Source organism: Syngnathus scovelli, chromosome 2 (genome assembly GCF_024217435.2).
Source record: "Syngnathus scovelli strain Florida chromosome 2, RoL_Ssco_1.2, whole genome shotgun sequence".
Lineage (NCBI taxonomy): Eukaryota > Metazoa > Chordata > Actinopteri > Syngnathiformes > Syngnathidae > Syngnathus > Syngnathus scovelli.
Window position 1 is genome coordinate 14,012,934 of NC_090848.1, and position 10,182 is coordinate 14,023,115.

Below are 10,182 nucleotides of genomic sequence, written 5' to 3' on the forward strand. Positions count from 1 at the left end.
AACTCAAGGCCTACCGTATTTTTCGCACTATAAGGCGCACTGGATTATAAGGCGCACCCTCATTGAATTTTTAATTTAGAAATTATTTCATATATAGGGCACACCGGATAAAAAGACACATAAAATGAAGCTATACTGCATCAAACTGAGGTTGACTCGGGTTGCGGTATGCATCCACTAGATGGTGCTGTGCTAAAGGGAATGTCAACCCTGTCAATGAGGTAAAGTCCAACTCCCTTTCTGTATGTGATACGCTTTGGCTTCTTGGTACAGCAACCCCGCTCATTTTTTTCTAAACTTTCTTTAATTTAATTTGTATCGCGATAAACCATGAGGTTTCAATGAAGTATTCAGTCAATCTCGTTTCTCTAACTATCTCCTATAAAAGTGATCGGAACCAACTAAAGTTTAATCTAACACATTAGTACTGCTTATTTATGTTTCCCTTCCATATCGATCCGTAAATTTACTCGAAACATTAATGGAGCAGCCTATTTTGAAATAAAAGAGCCTCGTGCGTATAGCAGCTATCATTATAGCATTAGCCACCCGCAAACTCCCATGAGCCCCAGCTCGCAGACTCCCATGAGCCTCAGCAAAGTGTCATGGTGGCCGACTGTAAACAATCAGATTTCTTAAACTCTCTCCCATAAAAGTGATCGGAACCAACTAAAAAACGATTTAACACATTGGTGCTGCTTATTTATGATTCCGTTGCATATTGATACGTAAACGTACTCGAAAACATTAACGGAACAGCCTATTTCGAAATGAAATAGCCTCGCGGGTACAACGGCTATTCAGTGACGCCCCCTGACCACGGTTGCCGTAATGCTGGGAAGCGATGCGACCTTGTAATTTACCAGTCGTACTAAAACGTGCTGAAACATTTTGGCAGAGCGCTGTGTACAACCAGTATGGATCAACAAATTCATCAATTGATCCATGAGGCGGTCTGCATTATTAGGCGCACTGTGGTTTTTTTTGGGTAAAGTTTTTAAGTGCGCCTAATAGTGCAGAAAATACGGTAATTGTCTTCCCTTTTTTTTGGGTAAGCAGTTCCACTTTTAAACTAAATTGGAAAAACGGATTTTTAAACAAATTCTAACTGGCTTATGAATGTAGTTATCTATAAATTTGTCGTGTAATTGTGATAATATGAGGTAATCATACATTATACGGGTTCACAGTCACAATTCCCGTTCAAGGGAAACCATACCATGATGTGACCCGTGACCAAAAAACAAGTTTGATACCCCTGCTATAGACAATTATATGGCAGCTAAAAGCAACATCGGGTTATAAAGGACAATGTGTCTCTGTATTTTGGTTCATCTAATCTGAAATGAAAAATGAGACATGCCAGGTATTGACACAGAACACTGTATATAGTACCTCAAACGAACGTTTGAGAACCCTTTGAAAAAGTCATCAATAGCTTTTGTCGACTCCTGGGGATGTAATTTTTGAGAGAGCATCACAGTTCTGTTAATCTTTGCCATGTCACATTTCCAACTCAGTGGTTCCCCTGACGTTGTCGCTCGAACGTTCTTAAGGGCCCTTGAGCCTGTGCGACAACGACGCAAAACGGTTCTCAGTCCTAAGGTGTTTTTAAGGACGCGGATCATCTCCAAGGTCCCCTTTTTTTCTACTGTTTCATATAAAATAACCAAAAAAAAGAAAGAAAAATAAAGAGAAATTGTGTTTGAAACAAACATTCCTCACAACCAAGACCGACCTCCCGTTGAAGGACGTCAACAGCACCAGCGTGTGTGACAATTGACGTCCAGAGTGTGTTGTAAACTGTCGCTGTTTGAATGATGCCTGAATCTAATTCATAACAAACATGGCTGACATCGGGTACCCGATGGGCTGCGAATAAGTGGCAAAGTCGGCTGCTGTGGTTCGGAGTCGTTCCTGAGAATGTACACATTTCCCCTTGTAGGATGCAAGATGATGTTTATACTGCATGAAAAAATTCTACATGATGATTCAACATGTCAACTCTCAGCCCCAGTCAGGCAGGGTGGGGCATTATTGGATTCATAGGACAGAGCCTAGAATGTGACTTTGTGTGTCGAACAGATCGCAATTCTATTTGTCGATACAGTGTGTCCGACGGTAATTCAGAGGCTAACATGAGCCAAAAGTGACTTTCTTCAAAGTAAGTGTTTTCTCATTGGAGTTTTAGTGTTGAAATCGGGTTGTTTTGTAGAATGACTTACAATAAGTAATAATGCTACATTTATTGTATCATTAGCAATGCAAATATCCACTGCCCCTTTTCAACAGTTGTTTTGTTTCAATTTTATCCTAAAAAGGCAGATTGCGGCAGCAGATCATGTGGCGACTCGCAGGCTATTTTGTTGTTGGATTATTTTGGGTTTTTTTTAGGTGGAGACACGATCTCCTTGGGGGGGGGGGGGGGGGGGGGGGACTATTGTGTATCTGTATCATAATTCTGTGTTTCTCTTGAGGATTTAAACAGTTTATGTAGCTATGATCACATCCAATGAGAAAGTAAATGTTTTTCTTTGAGTTATGCTGCCCAGCATTGCACAACGGTGGAAGAATGCCATACGCGTCCATTACATTTCACCTGTGGCCTCAGTGTCTCACCTGAAATGAGCTGGTATGAGGTGTGAAATTCCTCCACCGACACCATCAAGTGTCTGTAAACTGGTGCTTATTTTTTGTCCTCCATCGTGATGTGAAAGGCCTTGTTTGTGATTGATGGTCGTCATGACAGCGAAATAAAAATGGTTTCAACTTGACATTCTTTGATTTGAATTTTTTAGGAACGTTTGCACCATGTCATGTCAAACTGTCTCATTGATTTTAAATCTTTTTTTATGTTGTTGACCATCATCCACTTTTAAAGTTGCTCGGTCGGTGAGGTCACATCTATTTTCATTGCACCTCGTGGGTCAAAGCGCAGGCTTCCCATTTTTCATGTGTTGTGAATTCCTGAGGGAAGACCGGTGACTCCCTCATTATTACCTGGAATCCCAGGCACACACTCTCATACATACACACACCAACGTTTACACATGGAAATCAGGTTTGCCTCCAAACAAGAGTGTTGCTAGGTCTGACTCACAGCGCACGCCTGATTCATGACAGTGGGAGCACATGATCTTTAAAATGGCAGCCGCTCTGATTAAGTAAAATACAGAAGGACCTTAAGCAACAAAAAAAAAAAAAAAAACAGTGAGCATGTGAAAAATGTAAATAATTTCTTAATCATAAAATACTTTATTACCCCAGTTTCAGCCCTGTGGAGTTTGTAAACAACAATTATTCCGGCTACCTCCCGTATTTTAAAAACATGGATGTTAGCTTCGTTGGTTACGCCGAGTAGGGTTGGACAATTAATTGAAATCTAATCATGATTTCTATTTTGTCTCCTTCTGATGTTGAAAATATTATAATGGGGAAAAAAAGATTAGTATGCAGAATGCCGAGTTTCATTTGCAAATTCATGACATAGCTGAATGTACCATGTTGTAGCTATTGCTTATATGATTCTCCTGTCCCTCGTTGTTCCTTAAGCGTTTTAAAGACAGTCTAGTTGGAATTTAGTGTAATATTTCAATGCACAAAAGTTAAATACGATAGATGCTTCCATTTGAAAACAATGCTAACGCTAATGTTAATGTCAATGTAAATTTCTTTTGGCATGCTATCAGTAAATTAGCACCGACTCCTGGAGTGAAATTGCTCTTCGCACACAAACGCAGTGGAAACACATACACACAAGTAACAGTGATACTCAATGGCACAAGTCCTTCCCAATCTGTGATCAAAACTATGACTAAATTGCTGTTTTCAATCATGCTTTGGATTATGGCACCTCAGCAACTCACCTGCGGCCAGCCCACCATGCAAATGCATGTCGGCGTCACGGGGATGGCAGCGTGTATAAAAACGGAACAGCCTGGACATACACTCATTCAGTTTGGACAGCTCACAACTTTACTTCTTAAAAATTTACTATTCCCACATCAGCATGACTGCCAGCAAAACTCTGGTGAGTACAGAACGTTTCATTTTCCTACTCTTAAAAGAACTACAGCATTAAAATGTACATTCAGGTTAAAAGAGAGTTAAATTATGTTCACTTGGAAAGTTTATTGTGCATTTTAGGTTCATCCTGAACATTCCTTTTTGTGGGTGGTTTACTCTGGGTTCAACACCCTTTAAACATGTAAGGTGTATTTAGAAAATACATCTTGCAAAGTGCTCTTAGTGGCGGGATGGCAAGAAATGCGGAAGGGCAACATGCATCCACTGGCCTTTGGCAACTATAGGCAAATATTGATAACAAGCAAACATTGTCAGCTTTATCATTGGAGTAAGGGGCTGTTTTGTTTTTAGCCAAAGCTGCCACTACAAGATCTTTAACATGCTTCGAAAGCAACGCTCAGAAGTGCTTGCACATATATGGAATTGTTTAGCCAGAGCATTAAACTATTAAACAATCAGGCAGTGCATCAGTGCCTTTGCCGTTACTTCGTTGTTGGGCTCTGAGCCGTCCGAGCACAACGGAAGTTTTGAAAACTGGACACTGGGCCGGAGAGAGAAATGCGAGCTCCTCTCCACTATTGTGGTTTTGCGTACATTTGAATGCTAACACTCGGAGCTGTGATGTTACTGCTTAAGAGATCATACTGACAACTCTTGGGCTTTTATTTCTGTTTTCTTTATTAGGGTTTCCAGCTCTTACTGGTCTTACTGGGGACAGTGTGCAGCAAACCTCTGTGTCCAAATAAGTGCACTTCTTCAGAAAAATTTCAGCCCATGCACTTCCAACATGTGTCGGAATTGAAAGGATCCTCAGTTGCTCCCTGGAATCTGACGTGAGTTGGAGTTATTACAACCCATCAACAGTTTTCTGGAAATTGCTCAGGGGTCTAAAAACCTGTCCTCATAAAGTTCTGTTTCATTGCAGGCAGAATTTTAGTGAAGGTAGGGAGCCTGAGATCATCGAGCATGCTGTCTGCAATAATTGCACTGTGGCGCACATGGTAGCCAAGCCCATCTACATCCAGATTCCGGTCTACAAGAGAATACGCAACAAGCCACATGATGATGTCTGGTGCAAGTGTCCTTACGAGCTGGCCGTGGGATGCACTTGTGTTACCGCGCAAAAGGAATGAGCTTCACATGGGGCCTGTTGTTCTCCTTGCTCTAGGACACGTCCCTTTTTCTACCAAACATTGTAGTTTGACACACTTTAGTACGGTATGCATTTCTTTGTGTTTTGATTGTACGTAGAACGTTCCAAAATATTGCAGTTTCAACCATCATTACGCAATAGGCTGGTGGTGAATCATCAACAGGGAATTTCTGAAGTGGAATGGAAAAGGCAAGAAAAATAGTTTTTAAGACATTATAGTGCATTACGATAGAGAGGAATTGACGTCTCGTGTTTACAGATGGTTACTAAGTGAGTTGGTATGTCACGTTACCTCAAAGGCCTGGAAAAGTGTTAGGGGCTTAGAAAAATCACTTTGAGCTGAATACATACATGCACATATGCACAAAGACACTCGAATGGTTTTATTTTATTGATGTGCATGTGGTAGGCAAGTAACTCGTTTTGACTTTTGCTCATGCATCTTGGCGCTGTGATGTAATGGGAACTGTCAGTAACCACTTGCACTCCAATCTGACTAGAAAGATCAGCAGCAGACAGACGCCAAAAAAAAAAACACAAGGTTGAAACAATGGGCAGCTCGTGATATATTTTTATTACCATAGTTACTAAGAGTTGTACAAAGTACATGCAAAGTATCTGATAGAACAGGTAAAAAGCTACACCCTACAAGTGTTACCTTGTATAATCTCCAATCTGAAAAAACTCTGAAATTATAGTGTTGCCATTTAGCAATACTGGAGTAATAGAAGACTCACAGAAAGAGTTGAATCTGTGGAATCCCTACACGATGCATTAATGAGCGGAGAATAAACGCGTTTATGAGTTGTGCACTTTGGAATAGACGACTTGCTCAGACACAACAACACAAATAGAAACAAGAAAACTCTAGTCTTTGACCTCGAACCCAGGAACTCTCTAATAAGGCTACTGTGTATCCATGGTAGTGAGATCCTTTGGAATGTCCTTCAATTAAACTTGATGTACAGTCGGAAGTTGTAGTTGTGTGTGTTTAAAACGCAACAATGTTGCTGCAAATGGTCGAGCGTCCGCCGGTGCCAATGACACACCTGTTGCACAACAACCATGGATTGGTCACACTGACCACGGACTCCCATTGGGAGGTGAGCATTTGCGGTACTGGACAAAATCTTCCAGGGGTTCAAACATGAACTGGTTAAAAACGTTTCGAATAAAAAATGTTACTGAAACAACTCTGATCATTGTCATCCGGACGTTAATATGTGGATGGGTTGAATAAAACCGAAAAGAATCTTTTAATTTTGCTCCTGCCTACGCCGTCTCTGTGATATTTGAGGTTGATTAGGAGATGTTTCAAAAGGGCATCTCGAAACGAATCGGAGTTCGACTCGAACGTTTCCAAGAGCTTGGTCTTAGAGCGATACTGATGGAAGAGGTCCTTGATCACCAACTTGACGAATTTACTGTAGGTGACCATGTCCATAGTGGCAAAGGATTCCAAGTTGACTTTATTCAAAACTTCTCGATAAACCTTAGTGATGATCATCTGCACTTCGCACTGCCCCATCGACTTCTTCACTTTCTTTGGGAACTGTTTCACTAGCGTCATGATTAGCATGCTTACCAGATTCAGAGCTAGCTTCTCCAGGATTGCTGTTGTGATGACAACTGAGGCTGTGTGAGACTGCATTTCAGAAGACAGTGAGTCTTCTGGCTGCCAACTGGATTCCCCTTGTCTTGGAGTCATAATTGAAGACATGAGCATGTCGATATCATTTAAGGCACCGCACACTGCATTTGTACTCGCTCTCTTCTTTTTGGACTCCATCTCCATCCAAAGGAGCATCTGCTGCAAGAACGTACCAACGGAATCCTCCACAACGTGAAACAGAACATCCAAGTGCTGTTGCATATATTTACTTCGCCCGTGCGTTTGCTTGCCTACGAACTCGGAGTTTGCCTTGACGTGATCATAGATTTTATCCCTCAGCTTTTTCGAAAACATTGTAATCTCATCATTGAGTCTTTCATGGGTTTTCATGACTTTTGTTCCTGCCGTTGCAAATTTGATGTAGAAGTCCTCGATATCGTTCTGGATTGACTGAAAACTGAAAGGAGGAGGGTTGGAGGCAGGTCGGGACACCTCGGGATCACAGAAATCAGCAGAGGTGCTGGGGAAAGCCACCAAGTACTCGGATTCTTTCCACAGACCTTGATGGATCACGTCAGCCATCATTTTGTCGAACCTGTTTCTTGAGAACTCAACAAACTTTTGTTTGCGCGAGTTCGTTTGCGCATGTGAAGTAAAAAAGTTGGTCAACGTCTTCTCAATCAACCTCAGATCAAAATGAGGTCTTACTGGGCTGCTGCCGTTGATGTCCGTATCTGAGGTGTAGTGAAGATCGCCAACAATCGTTGTGACAATGTCAGACGCTGTGCCTTGAACATCTGCAGAGGTTTCAAGTTGTGAATCTTCAGATCCAATGTTACTGCTATCTGACCATTTGCGGAGGATTTTAGTTACCGCTTCGGTTGTCTCATCAGCACAGATATTTGATTTTGAGGTGTAGGATGACTCCAGACTCTGCTGTTTCTCAACCTCTATCAACTGGGTGTGTTCAAGGTTCTTGTAGCTCGACGGCTGTCGCCAGCAAGCTCCGAAACACCGAGTTTTTGACTCAACGTGACATAGATAAGTCCGCAACGCACTGCAAGCGAGACGTACCATCTGGTAAAGCACATTGAGATTGGTAAAAGTGCCGGGGATGTACATGAGCGGCACGATCTCTCGAGTGTCTGTTTCTGTAGCTGATGTCAAAGTGCGATTCACCCTTTCCGAAACCTCATCTGTTAACAGTGAGTCCAACTTGCTGGCGGAGTTGCACTGCTGTAACGGGGTGCCCAGCGCTGAAGCAAATGCGCTGTTGGTTGCGCCCTGCGACACGGGAGTCAAATCCTCAACTGTGGCTTCACCGACCCGCTGGAGGAACTCTGGTATGATGAGTCTCAAGGTATCGGTGGCGAGCTTTCGGGTCATCTCTGTGCACATTTCCGCCAACGTGGCTCCCGTATTGGAGTCAAAATGCCCTTCCGAGAGCAAGCACCACTGGGCTGGTGAAATGTTGTCAAAATGTTTCGACACAATCGGCAGGATGCTGTCCGGATCCACTGCAAAGTCTGATTCCATGTTTCTTGTCCAGTGCGTCCCACGTTGACTTCCAGATTGTTAACAATGTGACTTGATTGATGCAATTTTGTCTGACTCTATGACAAAGGTGGGTTTCAATCAATTTTCTTTGTGATGTGGTACAGCCCCCTAACATGAGAGTGATGACATCATTTGATCTTGAAAGGTAGACTCTGATCATGTAAATAACTACTTTCTGTAGTAGCAAAAAGACACTAATAACTTGCGTAAGCATTTATTTCTGACATTTGCGCTACCCTCCCTCCTATTAATTCTGAGTTTTTGCTCTATTTTCAGAAACATGATTGTGGTCTCCAAATGACTGAGGGTGTGATTCTTTCCCAGTGTTGGTAATGTGGCTCAGGTATTCCACATTCTCTTTTGGGGATACAATCAAATCCTTGTATTGCTTGCAGTAGTTATACTTTTCCAAAAGTTGTCTATCTGACAATAGTTTCACAGAACCTTTATGATAATGCTGGTGTCAGGCAAACCTCGGCCTGTAATTTTTTTTAATGAATCTATTGCTCAGTTCACGTGTTGCTTTTCCATAATCCATCTCAAGTGTTAAAAATGTCTTGCTGTCTTTGATGATGCAGTGTTAACGATTGAACAAACATGACAATTTGGTTTTTATCTTCTGAAGTGATGGTTTCGTACGACGCCAGTCATTCTATTCTTGTATTTACCGTCCCATTAAACACAAGGCAGCGGTGTGCGAAGCAAACAAGTTCCCCAGCCGTTTTTGATAACTCCAAACGAATTTGACGATGTGGGAGTGCCTTAAAGGTTTTATGCCCTTTTTACAAGTGCGGTAATCCACTTTTGGGTGATCCAAATACTGAAAAAAGCCAAAGTGATTCACAGATGATAGAATTTAATCAGTACTGTAGTTCAAAAACATTTGTTAGGTGTCCACAGAAGGTAGATGAAACTTTCCAAGGCCGAAACAATTAGTGGACCGTTTGCAGTCCCAGTGGTGGAGTGGTAGACCTGAGTAAAGCTCTGCTCAAAGCTGTGAAGAACCTTTTCATTGGGCTCATCTCCATGATCAGGTTAAAGGTTTTGAGATTTTTTGTCAAGTGCTTTGACACAACATCATCAAATGATGGCTTGTCTGAGATTAGAGCGTCCAGCAGCTTCTTTTGCGAATCATACTGATCAGAGAGGTCCTCGATCATGAGCTTGACAAATTTATTATAGGCGGCCATGTTCAGAGCAGCCAGAGGCTCCAGGTCGACCTCCTTCAGAACCTTATGGTAGACCCATTCGATTATCAGCTGTAAGTCATATTGTTCAGTCGACTTCCTGGCTTTGCGCTGGACGAGCGTCATTATCAGCGTGCTCACAATGTTTCTTGCCAGTTTCTCCTGATGAGGCGACATGGTGTTTTCTTGCCTGGCAAGAACTTCTTGGGAATCCGTCATCGCCTGTTGCTCCTGCATGGTGAAAGCTTGAGACGGACTGACGCTGCAGCTTGTTGACTGATTGTTGATCGCAGAGCAGCCTGCTGAGCAGCTTCAGTCCGTCTTTATATGACAACAGGACCAGGGCACTCTATGATGTCACTGAACTTTGTATCAAAGACCACGGTTACATTAGATTGCCACGCAGTACATTGTCCACCGCCAGTGATCCGCTTGGAGCTGCGTACTGTTTACATAGGGCCTGACTTTTTAGGGGTGAACCTTTTACTATGCCGTTTAAACAAAAGGTGACTGATGACTAGACAACTAGACATCTGGCCATAATGGACACTGATTCTAAAAATTAAAAGACTCCCAGCAAGGTGCTGTTATGGTCAAATGAAAAAAAAAAAAAAGCAAGGAAGTAATTTTACACCACCCAAAAATGA